The following is a 22,485-nucleotide window of genomic DNA, read 5'->3' as shown; positions in this document are numbered from 1 at the left end:
CCAGCGACGGAGAAGGCTCTCCCTCTGGTAAGAGATGAATGCGCTGATTTGAGGGATGGGGTGTGGAGGGTGCCTGTAAGGGCGGTTCTTGTGGGGCGGTCAGAGGAACGGTAATGAGGCATTTCATCGAGCCAGGTGTGATTGTGTTTATGTAGGGAGCTGTGAAGGATGGTGAGAGTCTTGTATTGTGCGCGGAAGGAGATGGGCAGCCAATGTAGGTCCTTTAGGATGGGGGTGATGTGGTCCCTTTTACGAGTACTGGTTATGATTCTGGCCATGGAATTTTGTAGGATCTGAAGGGGTTTGATGGTGGTGGCAGGAAGGCCTAGTTGAAGGGAGTTGCAATAATCTAGTTTCGTGAGCATAGTGGTCTGTATGACTGTGCGGAAATCGTGGGTGTGGAGTAGGGGTTTGAGTTTTTTCAGGATGTTTAGTTTATAGAAACCTCCCTTTAGGAGGGCTTTGATGTGGGGTTTAAAGTTTAGGTGTTGATCTATAAAGATACCTAGGTCTCTTACAAACTGGGGCTGAGAGTGGGCTGTAGTTGTATTATGGGGAGTGTTCTGTCGTGTGGGGAGTGTGAAACGGTCAGGTTGATTAGAGATGACGAGTAGTTCTGTTTTTGATGTATTTAGAGCTAGGTGGAGCTTGGCTAGCAAGGCGCTTATAGCGGCGAGGCAAGATTCCCAGCATTGCAAAGGTTCGCTTATGGATTTTTCAAATGGGATAAGAATCTGCACGTCATCTGCGTATAGGAAAAATTTCAGGCCTAGGTCGGAGAGAAGGTGGCATAGTGGTAAGAGATAAATATTAAAGAGGGTGGAGGATAGGGATGAACCTTGGGGAACACCTTGAGTGATAGGGATGTGTGAGGATTCGTATTTGTCAATTTTTACTAGCTATTCTCTGAGTGTGAGGTAGGAGGAGAGCCATGAGAGGGCTGTGCCGGCGATAACTATTTCTGCCAAACCCCTGTTCCCTCCACCCCCCCCCCGCTGCTTTTCCCTTCTCCTTTCCCTTCACGCTCCCTCCCTCTTTTCCTCCCCCCTGCACCAGCATTTATCTGTACATACGTGCACTTGCCTCCCTCATACTGTAAATAAGTTCCATATGCTAAGTTCTTAAGTGCACATGCTTCCTTAACATTGTTTATAGTTCACTTGCATATCTAACCCTAACATGAAAGCAAAAGTGGTAACTCTGCTCGTTGACTCTCTTCACCTGTACTTTTGTATATTATCCAGTTAGCCCTCTTTCCTCGTTCATTGTAATTTCCTTTATCAGTTACTTGTAAACCGACATGATGTGTCCTACGAATGCCGGTATAAAAAAGTGTTAACTAAATAAATAAATAAAATAAATAAGGTGATGGATCGCCGCTGTGCTTTACGGAGGCATTCGGACAATCGCCTTTTCCTTCTCTATGTCTTTCCCGATCATGCCTAAAGTTCTGTTTGCTTCTTTGACCGCCGCCCCTGTCGCACACTGAACCGATGATTTCACAATATTGCTCACCATGATGCCCATATCCTTTTCCTGCCTGGTAATTCCTAATATGGAACCTATTTTCCACCATGTGCATAGCTTGGCACTTGTCCATCTTAAATGCCATATGCCATTCGAATGCCCAATCCTCCAGTCACATGGGGTGAATACCATCTGGAGCGGGTGATTTTCTACTCTTTGGTTGGCCAATCTGGCTTATTACAACTTCCATATTCACCGTGGTCGGTTTCCATTCTTCTGAATCATCGCCCCTGAATACAGCATCCTACACGGGTATCTCCTCTACTCAGGAAAGAGCGATTCAAAGAATTCGTTCAGTCTTTTCACGATGGCTAGGTGCCCCTTTGACCCCCCCCCCTCCCCCCAGTCCGACCGACTACCTCACAGGCTTCTTGCTTCGGATATGTTTATGTCTTTAAAGTTTTAATGATGAGGTTTTGCCTCTAAGGCCAGCTTCTTTTCAAATTCCCTTTTAGCTCGAACCATCAATGTTTACTCCTAACTTGCCAACGCATATGCTTTCTGCTATTTTGATCTCCCGAAACCTCTCTCCAATTATTGAAAACGTTCTTTTCTCTAAAAAGTAAAAAGCTTGACTAGTACCAACTTTCAGTCTCCTTCCCAATTTCTACCAAAGCAGGAATAGAACCTGTGACAGCTACGGGTCCCGCAGGACAGTGCTTTTAGTGCAGAGCCACTGGGAAGGCTTGCTGTCTGGTTAGCACTGACACCTGCTGTTCGTGCATGAAAACATCAGGGCAGGGACAAAGATTAACCTCGTCTGGAGGAAGGCATTCCTACCATGTATGGAAGCCTGCACTTTCCAGAGTACTTCTGACTACTTCTTCTTTCGAAATGCTGGCATGTGAGCCTTTTCTAGTGATGGATGGTGAGAATGAGGCCTCAGAGGACAAGCAGAACTGCATTTCCAGTGAACTAGGATCTGGAAAAGTGACTTTTCCATCCTGGGCTATAGCAGCAGGCTGAGCTCCAACCAAGCATCTCCCTTAATCTTGCAGGCTCATTCGCCACTATTGGGGAATTAGCTCAAGTGGTAGAGCGCTCGCTTAGCATGCGAGAGGTAGCGGGATCGATGCCCGCATTCTCCATGTTGCTATTTCACGGCATGATGTGTGGCGGCAGCAGTTGGCATTTTCTTGGGAAAGCAAAGCTCGGCGACAAGGGACCACCCTATGAAAAAGAAGGAAGGAAAGCTTAGTGAAAATAAAATTATTTTCTCTCAGAGAGGGTGATAGAAAACTGGAATACTTTTGGCAAAGGTGACAGGAGCCAACAGATTGGCAGAATACCAGCATTCATAGGGACAGATAGAAATGGACATCGGGGCAAGACGGAGAGGTCAGACGAAAGACGAAGTAAGGACTGTGACAGCTCAGTAGGCAGATTCAGAAGGGCAGAGGAAATGGACCATATTCTGCTGACATCTTCAGTGTTTCCAGAGAATTGGGTGTTGACTTGAGCAGTGACAGTGATTTTTCAGATGATAGAGCAAGCGGATTGTCCGGAGCAGAGCCTATGTAATGATTTTGCGAGCGGCCCACGAGACAGGGGAATTAGCTCATATGGTAGAGCGCTTGCTTTGCACCTTTTATTTTTTACAAACAAAATAAGTGACATGTAGAAAACCCTGCTACCGCTCAAACAGTCTTTTCCATTTGCCGTTACGTTTTCCAATTGGGGGAAAGCAAGTGCTCGATTACCACACCATGGTTGGTCGATCGATGCCCGCATTCTCCATGCGGCACGGTAAGCACTGCAAATTTCAAATCAAGGTAAACGCTGAAGGGTTAAGTACCGCCACAAGGGGTCACGCAGAGGGTACATCAAGCCCACTATCCTGTTTCCCAGAACGGCCAAGCCGGGTCTCAGGTACCGGGCAAGATCCCAAACATTAAATAAATTCCATGCTGCTATACGCTGTGGTAAGTAAGTGCTATTCCCCCAGTCACATTAACCGTGCGTATGTTTATTGAATAAGGGTATTATCTCCAGGTAGTAGCCGTCATTCCCGCAAGCCACCCACCTTCATTCTCGCCCTCTAGATTTCCTGGATCCATGGTGTTTATCCCACACCCCTTTGAAGTCCTTCACAGTTCTGGTCTTCACCACTTCCTCCGGAAGGGCATTCCAGGCATCCACCACCATCTCCGTGGCAAGCGAGAATTCTACCACTGAACCACCAATGCCTCTCTTAAAAAGTACATTTAGTCATTCTATTCCATCCATGATTGTAGAGACCCCTATCATATATCGCCTTCTCCTAGATAAACAGCCCCAACGTCTTTAGCCTTTCCTCAGAGGGGAGTCATTCCATCGCCGTTTTCAGTTTGGTCACCCTTCTCCGTGCCTTTGGCATTGCAACTCTATCTTTCCTGAGATGCTGCGACCGGATAGTGCATTCAGTACTCCAGGTGATGGATCGCCGCTGTGCTTTACGGAGGCATTCGGACAATCGCCTTTTCCTTCTCTATGTCTTTCCCGATCATGCCTAAAGTTCTGTTTGCTTCTTTGACCGTCGCCCCTGTCGCACACTGAACCGATGATTTCACAATATTGCTCACCATGATGCCCATATCCTTTTCCTGCCTGGTAATTCCTAATATGGAACCTATTTTCCACCATGTGCATAGCTTGGCACTTGTCCATCTTAAATGCCATATGCCATTCGAATGCCCAATCCTCCAGTCACATGGGGTGAATACCATCTGGAGCGGGTGATTTTCTACTCTTTGGTTGGCCAATCTGGCTTATTACAACTTCCATATTCACCGTGGTCGGTTTCCATTCTTCTGAATCATCGTCCCCTGAATACAGCATCCTACACGGGTATCTCCTCTACTCAGGAAAGAGCTATTCAAAGAATTCGTTCAGTCTTTTCACGATGGCTAGGTGCCCCTTTGACCCCCCCCCCCCCCCCCAGTCCGACCGACTACCTCACAGGCTTCTTGCTTCGGATATGTTTATTTCTTTAAAGTTTTAATGATGAGGTTTTGCCTCTAAGGCCAGCTTCTTTTCAAATTCTCTTTTAGCTCGAACCATCAATGTTTACTCCTAACTTGCCAACGCATATGCTTTCTGCTATTTTGATCTCCCGAAACCTCTCTCCAATTATTGAAAGACGTTCTTTTCGCTAAAAAGTAAAAAGCTTGACTAGTACCAACTTTCAGTCTCCTTCCCAATTTCTACCAAAGCAGGAATAGAACCTGTGACAGCTACGGGTCCCGCAGGACAGTGCTTTTAGTGCAGAGCCACTGGGAAGGGCTTGCTGTCTGTCTAGCACTGACACCTGCTGTTCGTGCATGAAAACATCAGGGCAGGGACAAAGATTAACCTCGTCTGGAGGAAGGCATTCCTACCATGTATGGAAGCCTGCACTTTCCAGAGTACTTCTGAGTACTTCTTCTTTCGAAATGCTGGCATGTGAGCCTTTTCTAGTGATGGATGGTGAGAATGAGGCCTCAGAGGACAAGCAGAACTGCATTTCCAGTGAACTAGGATCTGGAAAAGTGACTTTTCCATCCTGGGCTATAGCAGCAGGCTGAGCTCCAACCAAGCATCTCCCTTAATCTTGCAGGACTCACTCACCAGCATTGGGGAATTAGCTCAAGTGGTAGAGCGCTCGCTTTAGCATGCGAGAGGTAGCGGGATCGATGCCCGCATTCTCCATGTTGCTATTTCACGGCATGATGTGTGGCGGCAGCAGTTGGCATTTTCTTGGGAAAGCAAAGCTCGGCGACAAGGGACCACCCTATGAAAAAGAAGGAAAGAAAGCTTAGTGAAAATAAAATTATTTTCTCTCAGAGAGGGTGATAGAAAACTGGAATACTTTTGGCAAAGGTGACAGGAGCCAACAGATTGGCAGAATACCAGCATTCATAGGGACAGATAGAAATGGACATCGGTGCAAGACGGAGAGGTCAGACGAAAGACGAAGTAAGGACTGTGACAGCTCAGTAGGCAGATTCAGAAGGGCAGAGGAAATGGACCATATTCTGCTGACATCTTCAGTGTTTCCAGAGAATTGGGTGTTGACTTGAGCAGTGACAGTGATTTTTCAGATGATAGAGCAAGCGGATTGTCCGGAGCAGAGCCTATGTAATGATTTTGCGAGCGGCCCACGAGACAGGGGAATTAGCTCATATGGTAGAGCGCTTGCTTTGCACCTTTTATTTTTTACAAACAAAATAAGTGACATGTAGAAAACCCTGCTACCGCTCAAACAGTCTTTTCCATTTGCCGTTACGTTTTCCAAATGGGGGAAAGCAAGTGCTCGATTACCACACCATGGTTGGTCGATCGATGCCCGCATTCTCCATGCGGCACGGTAAGCACTGCAAATTTCAAATCAAGGTAAACGCTGAAGGGTTAAGTACCGCCACAAGGGGTCACGCAGAGGGTACATCAAGCCCACTATCCTGTTTCCCAGAACGGCCAAGCCGGGTCTCAGGTACCGGGCAAGATCCCAAACATTAAATAAATTCCATGCTGCTATACGCTGTGGTAAGTAAGTGCTATTCCCCCAGTCACATTAACCGTGCGTATGTTTATTGAATAAGGGTATTATCTCCAGGTAGTAGCCGTCATTCCCGCAAGCCACCCACCTTCATTCTCGCCCTCTAGATTTCCTGGATCCATGGTGTTTATCCCACACCCCTTTGAAGTCCTTCACAGTTCTGGTCTTCACCACTTCCTCCGGAAGGGCATTCCAGGCATCCACCACCATCTCCGTGGCAAGCGAGAATTCTACCACTGAACCACCAATGCCTCTCTTAAAAAGTACATTTAGTCATTCTATTCCATCCATGATTGTAGAGACCCCTATCATATATCGCCTTCTCCTAGATAAACAGCCCCAACGTCTTTAGCCTTTCCTCAGAGGGGAGTCATTCCATCGCCGTTTTCAGTTTGGTCACCCTTCTCCGTGCCTTTGGCATTGCAACTCTATCTTTCCTGAGATGCTGCGACCGGATAGTGCATTCAGTACTCCAGGTGATGGATCGCCGCTGTGCTTTACGGAGGCATTCGGACAATCGCCTTTTCCTTCTCTATGTCTGTCCCGATCATGCCTAAAGTTCTGTTTGCTTCTTTGACCGCCGCCCCTGTCGCACACTGAACCGATGATTTCACAATATTGCTCACCATGATGCCCATATCCTTTTCCTGCCTGGTAATTCCTAATATGGAACCTATTTTCCACCATGTGCATAGCTTGGCACTTGTCCATCTTAAATGCCATATGCCATTCGAATGCCCAATCCTCCAGTCACATGGGGTGAATACCATCTGGAGCGGGTGATTTTCTACTCTTTGGTTGGCCAATCTGGCTTATTACAACTTCCATATTCACCGTGGTCGGTTTCCATTCTTCTGAATCATCGTCCCTGAATACAGCATCCTACACGGGTATCTCCTCTACTCAGGAAAGAGCTATTCAAAGAATTCGTTCAGTCTTTTCACGATGGCTAGGTCCCCCTTTGACCCCCCCCCCCCCCCCAGTCCGACCGACTACCTCACAGGCTTCTTGCTTCGGATATGTTTATTTCTTTAAAGTTTTAATGATGAGGTTTTGCCTCTAAGGCCAGCTTCTTTTCAAATTCTCTTTTAGCTCGAACCATCAATGTTTACTCCTAACTTGCCAACGCATATGCTTTCTGCTATTTTGATCTCCCGAAACCTCTCTCCAATTATTGAAAGACGTTCTTTTCGCTAAAAAGTAAAAAGCTTGACTAGTACCAACTTTCAGTCTCTTTCCCAATTTCTACCAAAGCAGGAATAGAACCTGTGACAGCTACGGGTCCCGCAGGACAGTGCTTTTAGTGCAGAGCCACTGGGAAGGGCTTGCTGTCTGTCTAGCACTGACACCTGCTGTTCGTGCATGAAAACATCAGGGCAGGGACAAAGATTAACCTCGTCTGGAGGAAGGCATTCCTACCATGTATGGAAGCCTGCACTTTCCAGAGTACTTCTGACTACTTCTTCTTTCGAAATGCTGGCATGTGAGCCTTTTCTAGTGATGGATGGTGAGAATGAGGCCTCAGAGGACAAGCAGAACTGCATTTCCAGTGAACTAGGATCTGGAAAAGTGACTTTTCCATCCTGGGCTATAGCAGCAGGCTGAGCTCCAACCAAGCATCTCCCTTAATCTTGCAGACTCACTCACCAGCATTGGGGAATTAGCTCAAGTGGTAGAGCGCTCGCTTTGCATGCGAGAGGTAGCGGGATCGATGCCCGCATTCTCCATGTTGCTATTTCACGGCATGATGTGTGGCGGCAGCAGTTGGCATTTTCTTGGGAAAGCAAAGCTCGGCGACAAGGGACCACCCTATGAAAAAGAAGGAAGGAAAGCTTAGTGAAAATAAAATTATTTTCTCTCAGAGAGGGTGATAGAAAACTGGAATACTTTTGGCAAAGGTGACAGGAGCCAACAGATTGGCAGAATACCAGCATTCATAGGGACAGATAGAAATGGACATCGGGGCAAGACGGAGAGGTCAGACGAAAGACGAAGTAAGGACTGTGACAGCTCAGTAGGCAGATTCAGAAGGGCAGAGGAAATGGACCATATTCTGCTGACATCTTCAGTGTTTCCAGAGAATTGGGTGTTGACTTGAGCAGTGACAGTGATTTTTCAGATGATAGAGCAAGCGGATTGTCCGGAGCAGAGCCTATGTAATGATTTTGCGAGCGGCCCACGAGACAGGGGAATTAGCTCATATGGTAGAGCGCTTGCTTTGCACCTTTTATTTTTTACAAACAAAATAAGTGACATGTAGAAAACCCTGCTACCGCTCAAACAGTCTTTTCCATTTGCCGTTACGTTTTCCAATAGGGGGAAAGCAAGTGCTCGATTACCACACCATGGTTGGTCGATCGATGCCCGCATTCTCCATGCGGCACGGTAAGCACTGCAAATTTCAAATCAAGGTAAACGCTGAAGGGTTAAGTACCGCCACAAGGGGTCACGCAGAGGGTACATCAAGCCCACTATCCTGTTTCCCAGAACGGCCAAGCCGGGTCTCAGGTACCGGGCAAGATCCCAAACATTAAATAAATTCCATGCTGCTATACGCTGTGGTAAGTAAGTGCTATTCCCCCAGTCACATTAACCGTGCGTATGTTTATTGAATAAGGGTATTATCTCCAGGTAGTAGCCGTCATTCCCGCAAGCCACCCACCTTCATTCTCGCCCTCTAGATTTCCTGGATCCATGGTGTTTATCCCACACCCCTTTGAAGTCCTTCACAGTTCTGGTCTTCACCACTTCCTCCGGAAGGGCATTCCAGGCATCCACCACCATCTCCGTGGCAAGCGAGAATTCTACCACTGAACCACCAATGCCTCTCTTAAAAAGTACATTTAGTCATTCTATTCCATCCATGATTGTAGAGACCCCTATCATATATCGCCTTCTCCTAGATAAACAGCCCCAACGTCTTTAGCCTTTCCTCAGAGGGGAGTCATTCCATCGCCGTTTTCAGTTTGGTCACCCTTCTCCGTGCCTTTGGCATTGCAACTCTATCTTTCCTGAGATGCTGCGACCGGATAGTGCATTCAGTACTCCAGGTGATGGATCGCCGCTGTGCTTTACGGAGGCATTCGGACAATCGCCTTTTCCTTCTCTATGTCTTTCCCGATCATGCCTAAAGTTCTGTTTGCTTCTTTGACCGCCGCCCCTGTCGCACACTGAACCGATGATTTCACAATATTGCTCACCATGATGCCCATATCCTTTTCCTGCCTGGTAATTCCTAATATGGAACCTATTTTCCACCATGTGCATAGCTTGGCACTTGTCCATCTTAAATGCCATATGCCATTCGAATGCCCAATCCTCCAGTCACATGGGGTGAATACCATCTGGAGCGGGTGATTTTCTACTCTTTGGTTGGCCAATCTGGCTTATTACAACTTCCATATTCACCGTGGTCGGTTTCCATTCTTCTGAATCATCGTCCCTGAATACAGCATCCTACACGGGTATCTCCTCTACTCAGGAAAGAGCTATTCAAAGAATTCGTTCAGTCTTTTCACGATGGCTAGGTGCCCCTTTGACCCCCCCCCCCCCCCCAGTCCGACCGACTACCTCACAGGCTTCTTGCTTCGGATATGTTTATTTCTTTAAAGTTTTAATGATGAGGTTTTGCCTCTAAGGCCAGCTTCTTTTCAAATTCTCTTTTAGCTCGAACCATCAATGTTTACTCCTAACTTGCCAACGCATATGCTTTCTGCTATTTTGATCTCCCGAAACCTCTCTCCAATTATTGAAAGACGTTCTTTTCGCTAAAAAGTAAAAAGCTTGACTAGTACCAACTTTCAGTCTCCTTCCCAATTTCTACCAAAGCAGGAATAGAACCTGTGACAGCTACGGGTCCCGCAGGACAGTGCTTTTAGTGCAGAGCCACTGGGAAGGGCTTGCTGTCTGTCTAGCACTGACACCTGCTGTTCGTGCATGAAAACATCAGGGCAGGGACAAAGATTAACCTCGTCTGGAGGAAGGCATTCCTACCATGTATGGAAGCCTGCACTTTCCAGAGTACTTCTGACTACTTCTTCTTTCGAAATGCTGGCATGTGAGCCTTTTCTAGTGATGGATGGTGAGAATGAGGCCTCAGAGGACAAGCAGAACTGCATTTCCAGTGAACTAGGATCTGGAAAAGTGACTTTTCCATCCTGGGCTATAGCAGCAGGCTGAGCTCCAACCAAGCATCTCCCTTAATCTTGCAGACTCACTCACCAGCATTGGGGAATTAGCTCAAGTGGTAGAGCGCTCGCTTAGCATGCGAGAGGTAGCGGGATCGATGCCCGCATTCTCCATGTTGCTATTTCACGGCATGATGTGTGGCGGCAGCAGTTGGCATTTTCTTGGGAAAGCAAAGCTCGGCGACAAGGGACCACCCTATGAAAAAGAAGGAAGGAAAGCTTAGTGAAAATAAAATTATTTTCTCTCAGAGAGGGTGATAGAAAACTGGAATACTTTTGGCAAAGGTGACAGGAGCCAACAGATTGGCAGAATACCAGCATTCATAGGGACAGATAGAAATGGACATCGGGGCAAGACGGAGAGGTCAGACGAAAGACGAAGTAAGGACTGTGACAGCTCAGTAGGCAGATTCAGAAGGGCAGAGGAAATGGACCATATTCTGCTGACATCTTCAGTGTTTCCAGAGAATTGGGTGTTGACTTGAGCAGTGACAGTGATTTTTCAGATGATAGAGCAAGCGGATTGTCCGGAGCAGAGCCTATGTAATGATTTTGCGAGCGGCCCACGAGACAGGGGAATTAGCTCATATGGTAGAGCGCTTGCTTTGCACCTTTTATTTTTTACAAACAAAATAAGTGACATGTAGAAAACCCTGCTACCGCTCAAACAGTCTTTTCCATTTGCCGTTACGTTTTCCAATTGGGGGAAAGCAAGTGCTCGATTACCACACCATGGTTGGTCGATCGATGCCCGCATTCTCCATGCGGCACGGTAAGCACTGCAAATTTCAAATCAAGGTAAACGCTGAAGGGTTAAGTACCGCCACAAGGGGTCACGCAGAGGGTACATCAAGCCCACTATCCTGTTTCCCAGAACGGCCAAGCCGGGTCTCAGGTACCGGGCAAGATCCCAAACATTAAATAAATTCCATGCTGCTATACGCTGTGGTAAGTAAGTGCTATTCCCCCAGTCACATTAACCGTGCGTATGTTTATTGAATAAGGGTATTATCTCCAGGTAGTAGCCGTCATTCCCGCAAGCCACCCACCTTCATTCTCGCCCTCTAGATTTCCTGGATCCATGGTGTTTATCCCACACCCCTTTGAAGTCCTTCACAGTTCTGGTCTTCACCACTTCCTCCGGAAGGGCATTCCAGGCATCCACCACCATCTCCGTGGCAAGCGAGAATTCTACCACTGAACCACCAATGCCTCTCTTAAAAAGTACATTTAGTCATTCTATTCCATCCATGATTGTAGAGACCCCTATCATATATCGCCTTCTCCTAGATAAACAGCCCCAACGTCTTTAGCCTTTCCTCAGAGGGGAGTCATTCCATCGCCGTTTTCAGTTTGGTCACCCTTCTCCGTGCCTTTGGCATTGCAACTCTATCTTTCCTGAGATGCTGCGACCGGATAGTGCATTCAGTACTCCAGGTGATGGATCGCCGCTGTGCTTTACGGAGGCATTCGGACAATCGCCTTTTCCTTCTCTATGTCTTTCCCGATCATGCCTAAAGTTCTGTTTGCTTCTTTGACCGCCGCCCCTGTCGCACACTGAACCGATGATTTCACAATATTGCTCACCATGATGCCCATATCCTTTTCCTGCCTGGTAATTCCTAATATGGAACCTATTTTCCACCATGTGCATAGCTTGGCACTTGTCCATCTTAAATGCCATATGCCATTCGAATGCCCAATCCTCCAGTCACATGGGGTGAATACCATCTGGAGCGGGTGATTTTCTACTCTTTGGTTGGCCAATCTGGCTTATTACAACTTCCATATTCACCGTGGTCGGTTTCCATTCTTCTGAATCATCGTCCCTGAATACAGCATCCTACACGGGTATCTCCTCTACTCAGGAAAGAGCTATTCAAAGAATTCGTTCAGTCTTTTCACGATGGCTAGGTGCCCCTTTGACCCCCCCCCCCCCCCCCAGTCCGACCGACTACCTCACAGGCTTCTTGCTTCGGATATGTTTATTTGTTTAAAGTTTTAATGATGAGGTTTTGCCTCTAAGGCCAGCTTCTTTTCAAATTCTCTTTTAGCTCGAACCATCAATGTTTACTCCTAACTTGCCAACGCATATGCTTTCTGCTATTTTGATCTCCCGAAACCTCTCTCCAATTATTGAAAGACGTTCTTTTCGCTAAAAAGTAAAAAGCTTGACTAGTACCAACTTTCAGTCTCCTTCCCAATTTCTACCAAAGCAGGAATAGAACCTGTGACAGCTACGGGTCCCGCAGGACAGTGCTTTTAGTGCAGAGCCACTGGGAAGGGCTTGCTGTCTGTCTAGCACTGACACCTGCTGTTCGTGCATGAAAACATCAGGGCAGGGACAAAGATTAACCTCGTCTGGAGGAAGGCATTCCTACCATGTATGGAAGCCTGCACTTTCCAGAGTACTTCTGAGTACTTCTTCTTTCGAAATGCTGGCATGTGAGCCTTTTCTAGTGATGGATGGTGAGAATGAGGCCTCAGAGGACAAGCAGAACTGCATTTCCAGTGAACTAGGATCTGGAAAAGTGACTTTTCCATCCTGGGCTATAGCAGCAGGCTGAGCTCCAACCAAGCATCTCCCTTAATCTTGCAGACTCACTCACCAGCATTGGGGAATTAGCTCAAGTGGTAGAGCGCTCGCTTAGCATGCGAGAGGTAGCGGGATCGATGCCTGCATTCTCCATGTTGCTATTTCACGGCATGATGTGTGGCGGCAGCAGTTGGCATTTTCTTGGGAAAGCAAAGCTCGGCGACAAGGGACCACCCTATGAAAAAGAAGGAAGGAAAGCTTAGTGAAAATAAAATTATTTTCTCTCAGAGAGGGTGATAGAAAACTGGAATACTTTTGGCAAAGGTGACAGGAGCCAACAGATTGGCAGAATACCAGCATTCATAGGGACAGATAGAAATGGACATCGGGGCAAGACGGAGAGGTCAGACGAAAGACGAAGTAAGGACTGTGACAGCTCAGTAGGCAGATTCAGAAGGGCAGAGGAAATGGACCATATTCTGCTGACATCTTCAGTGTTTCCAGAGAATTGGGTGTTGACTTGAGCAGTGACAGTGATTTTTCAGATGATAGAGCAAGCGGATTGTCCGGAGCAGAGCCTATGTAATGATTTTGCGAGCGGCCCACGAGACAGGGGAATTAGCTCATATGGTAGAGCGCTTGCTTTGCACCTTTTATTTTTTACAAACAAAATAAGTGACATGTAGAAAACCCTGCTACCGCTCAAACAGTCTTTTCCATTTGCCGTTACGTTTTCCAATTGGGGGAAAGCAAGTGCTCGATTACCACACCATGGTTGGTCGATCGATGCCCGCATTCTCCATGCGGCACGGTAAGCACTGCAAATTTCAAATCAAGGTAAACGCTGAAGGGTTAAGTACCGCCACAAGGGGTCACGCAGAGGGTACATCAAGCCCACTATCCTGTTTCCCAGAACGGCCAAGCCGGGTCTCAGGTACCGGGCAAGATCCCAAACATTAAATAAATTCCATGCTGCTATACGCTGTGGTAAGTAAGTGCTATTCCCCCAGTCACATTAACCGTGCGTATGTTTATTGAATAAGGGTATTATCTCCAGGTAGTAGCCGTCATTCCCGCAAGCCACCCACCTTCATTCTCGCCCTCTAGATTTCCTGGATCCATGGTGTTTATCCCACACCCCTTTGAAGTCCTTCACAGTTCTGGTCTTCACCACTTCCTCCGGAAGGGCATTCCAGGCATCCACCACCATCTCCGTGGCAAGCGAGAATTCTACCACTGAACCACCAATGCCTCTCTTAAAAAGTACATTTAGTCATTCTATTCCATCCATGATTGTAGAGACCCCTATCATATATCGCCTTCTCCTAGATAAACAGCCCCAACGTCTTTAGCCTTTCCTCAGAGGGGAGTCATTCCATCGCCGTTTTCAGTTTGGTCACCCTTCTCCGTGCCTTTGGCATTGCAACTCTATCTTTCCTGAGATGCTGCGACCGGATAGTGCATTCAGTACTCCAGGTGATGGATCGCCGCTGTGCTTTACGGAGGCATTCGGACAATCGCCTTTTCCTTCTCTATGTCTGTCCCGATCATGCCTAAAGTTCTGTTTGCTTCTTTGACCGCCGCCCCTGTCGCACACTGAACCGATGATTTCACAATATTGCTCACCATGATGCCCATATCCTTTTCCTGCCTGGTAATTCCTAATATGGAACCTATTTTCCACCATGTGCATAGCTTGGCACTTGTCCATCTTAAATGCCATATGCCATTCGAATGCCCAATCCTCCAGTCACATGGGGTGAATACCATCTGGAGCGGGTGATTTTCTACTCTTTGGTTGGCCAATCTGGCTTATTACAACTTCCATATTCACCGTGGTCGGTTTCCATTCTTCTGAATCATCGTCCCTGAATACAGCATCCTACACGGGTATCTCCTCTACTCAGGAAAGAGCTATTCAAAGAATTCGTTCAGTCTTTTCACGATGGCTAGGTGCCCCTTTGACCCCCCCCCCCCCCCCCAGTCCGACCGACTACCTCACAGGCTTCTTGCTTCGGATATGTTTATTTCTTTAAAGTTTTAATGATGAGGTTTTGCCTCTAAGGCCAGCTTCTTTTCAAATTCTCTTTTAGCTCGAACCATCAATGTTTACTCCTAACTTGCCAACGCATATGCTTTCTGCTATTTTGATCTCCCGAAACCTCTCTCCAATTATTGAAAGACGTTCTTTTCGCTAAAAAGTAAAAAGCTTGACTAGTACCAACTTTCAGTCTCCTTCCCAATTTCTACCAAAGCAGGAATAGAACCTGTGACAGCTACGGGTCCCGCAGGACAGTGCTTTTAGTGCAGAGCCACTGGGAAGGGCTTGCTGTCTGTCTAGCACTGACACCTGCTGTTCGTGCATGAAAACATCAGGGCAGGGACAAAGATTAACCTCGTCTGGAGGAAGGCATTCCTACCATGTATGGAAGCCTGCACTTTCCAGAGTACTTCTGAGTACTTCTTCTTTCGAAATGCTGGCATGTGAGCCTTTTCTAGTGATGGATGGTGAGAATGAGGCCTCAGAGGACAAGCAGAACTGCATTTCCAGTGAACTAGGATCTGGAAAAGTGACTTTTCCATCCTGGGCTATAGCAGCAGGCTGAGCTCCAACCAAGCATCTCCCTTAATCTTGCAGACTCACTCACCAGCATTGGGGAATTAGCTCAAGTGGTAGAGCGCTCGCTTTAGCATGCGAGAGGTAGCGGGATCGATGCCCGCATTCTCCATGTTGCTATTTCACGGCATGATGTGTGGCGGCAGCAGTTGGCATTTTCTTGGGAAAGCAAAGCTCGGCGACAAGGGACCACCCTATGAAAAAGAAGGAAGGAAAGCTTAGTGAAAATAAAATTATTTTCTCTCAGAGAGGGTGATAGAAAACTGGAATACTTTTGGCAAAGGTGACAGGAGCCAACAGATTGGCAGAATACCAGCATTCATAGGGACAGATAGAAATGGACATCGGGGCAAGACGGAGAGGTCAGACGAAAGACGAAGTAAGGACTGTGACAGCTCAGTAGGCAGATTCAGAAGGGCAGAGGAAATGGACCATATTCTGCTGACATCTTCAGTGTTTCCAGAGAATTGGGTGTTGACTTGAGCAGTGACAGTGATTTTTCAGATGATAGAGCAAGCGGATTGTCCGGAGCAGAGCCTATGTAATGATTTTGCGAGCGGCCCACGAGACAGGGGAATTAGCTCATATGGTAGAGCGCTTGCTTTGCACCTTTTATTTTTTACAAACAAAATAAGTGACATGTAGAAAACCCTGCTACCGCTCAAACAGTCTTTTCCATTTGCCGTTACGTTTTCCAATTGGGGGAAAGCAAGTGCTCGATTACCACACCATGGTTGGTCGATCGATGCCCGCATTCTCCATGCGGCACGGTAAGCACTGCAAATTTCAAATCAAGGTAAACGCTGAAGGGTTAAGTACCGCCACAAGGGGTCACGCAGAGGGTACATCAAGCCCACTATCCTGTTTCCCAGAACGGCCAAGCCGGGTCTCAGGTACCGGGCAAGATCCCAAACATTAAATAAATTCCATGCTGCTATACGCTGTGGTAAGTAAGTGCTATTCCCCCAGTCACATTAACCGTGCGTATGTTTATTGAATAAGGGTATTATCTCCAGGTAGTAGCCGTCATTCCCGCAAGCCACCCACCTTCATTCTCGCCCTCTAGATTTCCTGGATCCATGGTGTTTATCCCACACCCCTTTGAAGTCCTTCACAGTTCTGGTCTTCACCACTTCCTCCGGAAGGGCATTCCAGGCATCCACCACCATCTCCGTGGCAAGCGAGAATTCTACCACTGAACCACCAATGCCTCTCTTAAAAAGTACATTTAGTCATTCTATTCCATCCATGATTGTAGAGACCCCTATCATATATCGCCTTCTCCTAGATAAACAGCCCCAACGTCTTTAGCCTTTCCTCAGAGGGGAGTCATTCCATCGCCGTTTTCAGTTTGGTCACCCTTCTCCGTGCCTTTGGCATTGCAACTCTATCTTTCCTGAGATGCTGCGACCGGATAGTGCATTCAGTACTCCAGGTGATGGATCGCCGCTGTGCTTTACGGAGGCATTCGGACAATCGCCTTTTCCTTCTCTATGTCTTTCCCGATCATGCCTAAAGTTCTGTTTGCTTCTTTGACCGCCGCCCCTGTGGCACACTGAACCGATGATTTCACAATATTGCTCACCATGATGCCCATATCCTTTTCCTGCCTGGTAATTCCTAATATGGAACCTATTTTCCACCATGTGCATAGCTTGGCACTTGTCCATCTTAAATGCCATATGCCATTCGAATGCCCAATCCTCCAGTCACATGGGGTGAATACCATCTGGAGCGGGTGATTTTCTACTCTTTGGTTGGCCAATCTGGCTTATTACAACTTCCATATTCACCGTGGTCGGTTTCCATTCTTCTGAATCATCGTCCCTGAATACAGCATCCTACACGGGTATCTCCTCTACTCAGGAAAGAGCTATTCAAAGAATTCGTTCAGTCTTTTCACGATGGCTAGGTGCCTCTTTGACCCCCCCCCCAGTCCGACCGACTACCTCACAGGCTTCTTGCTTCGGATATGTTTATTTCTTTAAAGTTTTAATGATGAGGTTTTGCCTCTAAGGCCAGCTTCTTTTCAAATTCTCTTTTAGCTCGAACCATCAATGTTTACTCCTAACTTGCCAACGCATATGCTTTCTGCTATTTTGATCTCCCGAAACCTCTCTCCAATTATTGAAAGACGTTCTTTTCGCTAAAAAGTAAAAAGCTTGACTAGTACCAACTTTCAGTCTCCTTCCCAATTTCTACCAAAGCAGGAATAGAACCTGTGACAGCTACGGGTCCCGCAGGACCGTGCTTTTAGTGCAGAGCCACTGGGAAGGGCTTGCTGTCTGTCTAGCACTGACACCTGCTGTTCGTGCATGAAAACATCAGGGCAGGGACAAAGATTAACCTCGTCTGGAGGAAGGCATTCCTACCATGTATGGAAGCCTGCACTTTCCAGAGTACTTCTGACTACTTCTTCTTTCGAAATGCTGGCATGTGAGCCTTTTCTAGTGATGGATGGTGAGAATGAGGCCTCAGAGGACAAGCAGAACTGCATTTCCAGTGAACTAGGATCTGGAAAAGTGACTTTTCCATCCTGGGCTATAGCAGCAGGCTGAGCTCCAACCAAGCATCTCCCTTAATCTTGCAGACTCACTCACCAGCATTGGGGAATTAGCTCAAGTGGTAGAGCGCTCGCTTTGCATGCGAGAGGTAGCGGGATCGATGCCCGCATTCTCCATGTTGCTATTTCACGGCATGATGTGTGGCAGCAGCAGTTGGCATTTTCTTGGGAAAGCAAAGCTCGGCGACAAGGGACCACCCTATGAAAAAGAAGGAAGGAAAGCTTAGTGAAAATAAAATTATTTTCTCTCAGAGAGGGTGATAGAAAACTGGAATACTTTTGGCAAAGGTGACAGGAGCCAACAGATTGGCAGAATACCAGCATTCATAGGGACAGATAGAAATGGACATCGGGGCAAGACGGAGAGGTCAGACGAAAGACGAAGTAAGGACTGTGACAGCTCAGTAGGCAGATTCAGAAGGGCAGAGGAAATGGACCATATTCTGCTGACATCTTCAGTGTTTCCAGAGAATTGGGTGTTGACTTGAGCAGTGACAGTGATTTTTCAGATGATAGAGCAAGCGGATTGTCCGGAGCAGAGCCTATGTAATGATTTTGCGAGCGGCCCACGAGACAGGGGAATTAGCTCATATGGTAGAGCGCTTGCTTTGCACCTTTTATTTTTTACAAACAAAATAAGTGACATGTAGAAAACCCTGCTACCGCTCAAACAGTCTTTTCCATTTGCCGTTACGTTTTCCAATTGGGGGAAAGCAAGTGCTCGATTACCACACCATGGTTGGTCGATCGATGCCCGCATTCTCCATGCGGCACGGTAAGCACTGCAAATTTCAAATCAAGGTAAACGCTGAAGGGTTAAGTACCGCCACAAGGGGTCACGCAGAGGGTACATCAAGCCCACTATCCTGTTTCCCAGAACGGCCAAGCCGGGTCTCAGGTACCGGGCAAGATCCCAAACATTAAATAAATTCCATGCTGCTATACGCTGTGGTAAGTAAGTGCTATTCCCCCAGTCACATTAACCGTGCGTATGTTTATTGAATAAGGGTATTATCTCCAGGTAGTAGCCGTCATTCCCGCAAGCCACCCACCTTCATTCTCGCCCTCTAGATTTCCTGGATCCATGGTGTTTATCCCACACCCCTTTGAAGTCCTTCACAGTTCTGGTCTTCACCACGTCCTCCGGAAGGGCATTCCAGGCATCCACCACCATCTCCGTGAAGAAATAAAGGAGGTTACTACTGCATTGGCTGGGAATTGAACCCAGGTCTCCCGCATGGCAAGCGAGAATTCTACCACTGAACCACCAATGCCTCTCTTAAAAAGTACTTTTAGCCATTCTATTCCATCCATGATTGTAGAGACCCCTATCATATATCGCCTTCTCCTAGATAAACAGCCCCAACGTCTTTAGCCTTTCCTCAGAGGGGAGTCATTCCATCGCCGTTTTCAGTTTGGTCACCCTTCTCCGTGCCTTTGGCAATGCAACTCTATCTTTCCTGAGATGCGGCGACCGGATAGTGCATTCAGTACTCCAGGTGATGGATCGCCGCTGTGCTTTACGGAGGCATTCGGACAATCGCCTTTTCCTTCTCTATGTCTTTCCCGATCATGCCTAAAGTTCTGTTTGCTTCTTTGACCGCCGCCCCTGTCGCACACTGAACCGATGATTTCACAATATTGCTCACCATGATGCCCATATCCTTTTCCTGCCTGGTAATTCCTAATATGGAACCTATTTTCCACCATGTGCATAGCTTGGCACTTGTCCATCTTAAATGCCATATGCCATTCGAATGCCCAATCCTCCAGTCACATGGGGTGAATACCATCTGGAGCGGGTGATTTTCTACTCTTTGGTTGGCCAATCTGGCTTATTACAACTTCCATATTCACCGTGGTCGGTTTCCATTCTTCTGAATCATCGCCCCTGAATACAGCATCCTACACGGGTATCTCCTCTACTCAGGAAAGAGCTATTCAAAGAATTCGTTCAGTCTTTTCACGATGGCTAGGTGCCCCTTTGACCCCCCCCCCCCCCCCAGTCCGACCGACTACCTCACAGGCTTCTTGCTTCGGATATGTTTATTTCTTTAAAGTTTTAATGATGAGGTTTTGCCTCTAAGGCCAGCTTCTTTTCAAATTCTCTTTTAGCTCGAACCATCAATGTTTACTCCTAACTTGCCAACGCATATGCTTTCTGCTATTTTGATCTCCCGAAACCTCTCTCCAATTATTGAAAGACGTTCTTTTCGCTAAAAAGTAAAAAGCTTGACTAGTACCAACTTTCAGTCTCCTTCCCAATTTCTACCAAAGCAGGAATAGAACCTGTGACAGCTACGGGTCCCGCAGGACAGTGCTTTTAGTGCAGAGCCACTGGGAAGGGCTTGCTGTCTGTCTAGCACTGACACCTGCTGTTCGTGCATGAAAACATCAGGGCAGGGACAAAGATTAACCTCGTCTGGAGGAAGGCATTCCTACCATGTATGGAAGCCTGCACTTTCCAGAGTACTTCTGACTACTTCTTCTTTCGAAATGCTGGCATGTGAGCCTTTTCTAGTGATGGATGGTGAGAATGAGGCCTCAGAGGACAAGCAGAACTGCATTTCCAGTGAACTAGGATCTGGAAAAGTGACTTTTCCATCCTGGGCTATAGCAGCAGGCTGAGCTCCAACCAAGCATCTCCCTTAATCTTGCAGGACTCACTCACCAGCATTGGGGAATTAGCTCAAGTGGTAGAGCGCTCGCTTTGCATGCGAGAGGTAGCGGGATCGATGCCCGCATTCTCCATGTTGCTATTTCACGGCATGATGTGTGGCGGCAGCAGTTGGCATTTTCTTGGGAAAGCAAAGCTCAGCGACAAGGGACCACCCTATGAAAAAGAAGGAAGGAAAGCTTAGTGAAAATAAAATTATTTTCTCTCAGAGAGGGTGATAGAAAACTGGAATACTTTTGGCAAAGGTGACAGGAGCCAACAGATTGGCAGAATGCCAGCATTCATAGGGACAGATAGAAATGGACATCGTGGCAAGACGGAGAGGTCAGACGAAAGACGAAGTAAGGACTGTGACAGCTCAGTAGGCAGATTCAGAAGGGCAGAGGAAAAATGGACCATATTCTGCTGACATCTTCAGTGTTTCCAGAGAATTGGGTGTTGACTTGAGCAGTGACAGTGATTTTTCAGATGATAGAGCAAGCGGATTGTCCGGAGCAGAGCCTATGTAATGATTTTGCGAGCGGCCCACGAGACAGGGGAATTAGCTCATATGGTAGAGCGCTTGCTTTGCACCTTTTATTTTTTACAAACAAAATAAGTGACATGTAGAAAACCCTGCTACCGCTCAAACAGTCTTTTCCATTTGCCGTTACGTTTTCCAATTGGGGGAAAGCAAGTGCTCGATTACCACACCATGCTTGGTCGATCGATGCCCGCATTCTCCATGCGGCACGGTAAGCACTGCAAATTTCAAATCAAGGTAAACGCTGAAGGGTTAAGTACCGCCACAAGGGGTCACGCAGAGGGTACATCAAGCCCACTATCCTGTTTCCCAGAACGGCCAAGCCGGGTCTCAGGTACCGGGCAAGATCCCAAACATTAAATAAATTCCTTGCTGCTATACGCTGTGGTAAGTAAGTGCTATTCCCCCAGTCACATTAACCGTGCGTATGTTTATTGAATAAGGGTATTATCTCCAGGTAGTAGCCGTCATTCCCGCAAGCCACCCACCTTCATTCTCGCCCTCTAGATTTCCTGGATCCACGGTGTTTATCCCACGCCCCTTTGAAGTCCTTCACAGTTCTGGTCTTCACCACTTCCTCCGGAAGGGCATTCCAGGCATCCACCACCATCTCCGTGAAGAAATAAAGAGGTTACTACTGCATTGGCCAGGAATTGAACCCAGGTCTCCCACATGGCAAGCGAGAATCCTACCACTGAACCACCAATGCCTCTCTTAAAAAGCACATTTAGCCATTCTATTCCATCCATGATTGTAGAGACCCCTATCATATATCGCCTTCTCCTAGATAAACAGCCCCAACGTCTTTAGCCTTTCCTCAGAGGGGAGTCATTCCATCGCCGTTTCAGTTTGGTCACCCTTCTCCGTGCCTTTGGCAATGCAACTCTATCTTTCCTGAGATGCGGCGACCGGATAGTGCATTCAGTACTCCAGGTGATGGATCGCCGCTGTGCTTTACGGAGGCATTCGGACAATCGCCTTTTCCTTCTCTATGTCTTTCCCGATCATGCCTAAAGTTCTGTTTGCTTCTTTGACCGCCGCCCCTGTGGCACACTGAACCGATGATTTCACAATATTGCTCACCATGATGCCCATATCCTTTTCCTGCCTGGTAATTCCTAATATGGAACCTATTTTCCACCATGTGCATAGCTTGGCACTTGTCCATCTTAAATGCCATATGCCATTCGAATGCCCAATCCTCCAGTCACATGGGGTGAATACCATCTGGAGCGGGTGATTTTCTACTCTTTGGTTGGCCAATCTGGCTTATTACAACTTCCATATTCACCGTGGTCGGTTTCCATTCTTCTGAATCATCGCCCCTGAATACAGCATCCTA

At 47.2% G+C, this 22,485-nt stretch overlaps 8 non-coding genes across 8 annotated transcripts; 6 read left to right on the top strand and 2 right to left on the bottom strand.

Annotated features, from left to right (window-relative positions):
* The first annotated feature begins 2,542 nt into the window (after positions 1–2,542).
* Positions 2,543–2,615, top strand: TRNAA-AGC. The gene has a single exon. It is a non-coding gene; the product is annotated as a tRNA-Ala (tRNA).
* Positions 2,616–7,694: 5,079 nt separating this feature from the next.
* Positions 7,695–7,767, top strand: TRNAA-UGC. Its single transcript has one exon. It is a non-coding gene; the product is annotated as a tRNA-Ala (tRNA).
* Positions 7,768–10,268: 2,501 nt separating this feature from the next.
* On the top strand, positions 10,269–10,341 carry TRNAA-AGC. The gene has a single exon. It is a non-coding gene; the product is annotated as a tRNA-Ala (tRNA).
* Positions 10,342–12,843: 2,502 nt separating this feature from the next.
* Positions 12,844–12,916, top strand: TRNAA-AGC. The gene has a single exon. It is a non-coding gene; the product is annotated as a tRNA-Ala (tRNA).
* Positions 12,917–17,987: 5,071 nt separating this feature from the next.
* On the top strand, positions 17,988–18,060 carry TRNAA-UGC. The gene has a single exon. It is a non-coding gene; the product is annotated as a tRNA-Ala (tRNA).
* Positions 18,061–19,146: 1,086 nt separating this feature from the next.
* TRNAG-GCC lies at positions 19,147–19,217 on the bottom strand. Its single transcript has one exon. It is a non-coding gene; the product is annotated as a tRNA-Gly (tRNA).
* Positions 19,218–20,621: 1,404 nt separating this feature from the next.
* TRNAA-UGC lies at positions 20,622–20,694 on the top strand. Its single transcript has one exon. It is a non-coding gene; the product is annotated as a tRNA-Ala (tRNA).
* A 1,087-nt stretch (positions 20,695–21,781) lies between these two features.
* Positions 21,782–21,852, bottom strand: TRNAG-GCC. Its single transcript has one exon. It is a non-coding gene; the product is annotated as a tRNA-Gly (tRNA).
* Positions 21,853–22,485: the final 633 nt, after the last annotated feature.

The sequence above is a fragment of the Rhinatrema bivittatum genome, chromosome 2, assembly GCF_901001135.1.
Source record: "Rhinatrema bivittatum chromosome 2, aRhiBiv1.1, whole genome shotgun sequence".
Taxonomy (NCBI): Eukaryota; Metazoa; Chordata; class Amphibia; order Gymnophiona; family Rhinatrematidae; genus Rhinatrema; species Rhinatrema bivittatum.
This window is presented reverse-complemented; position numbering and strand designations above follow the sequence as displayed.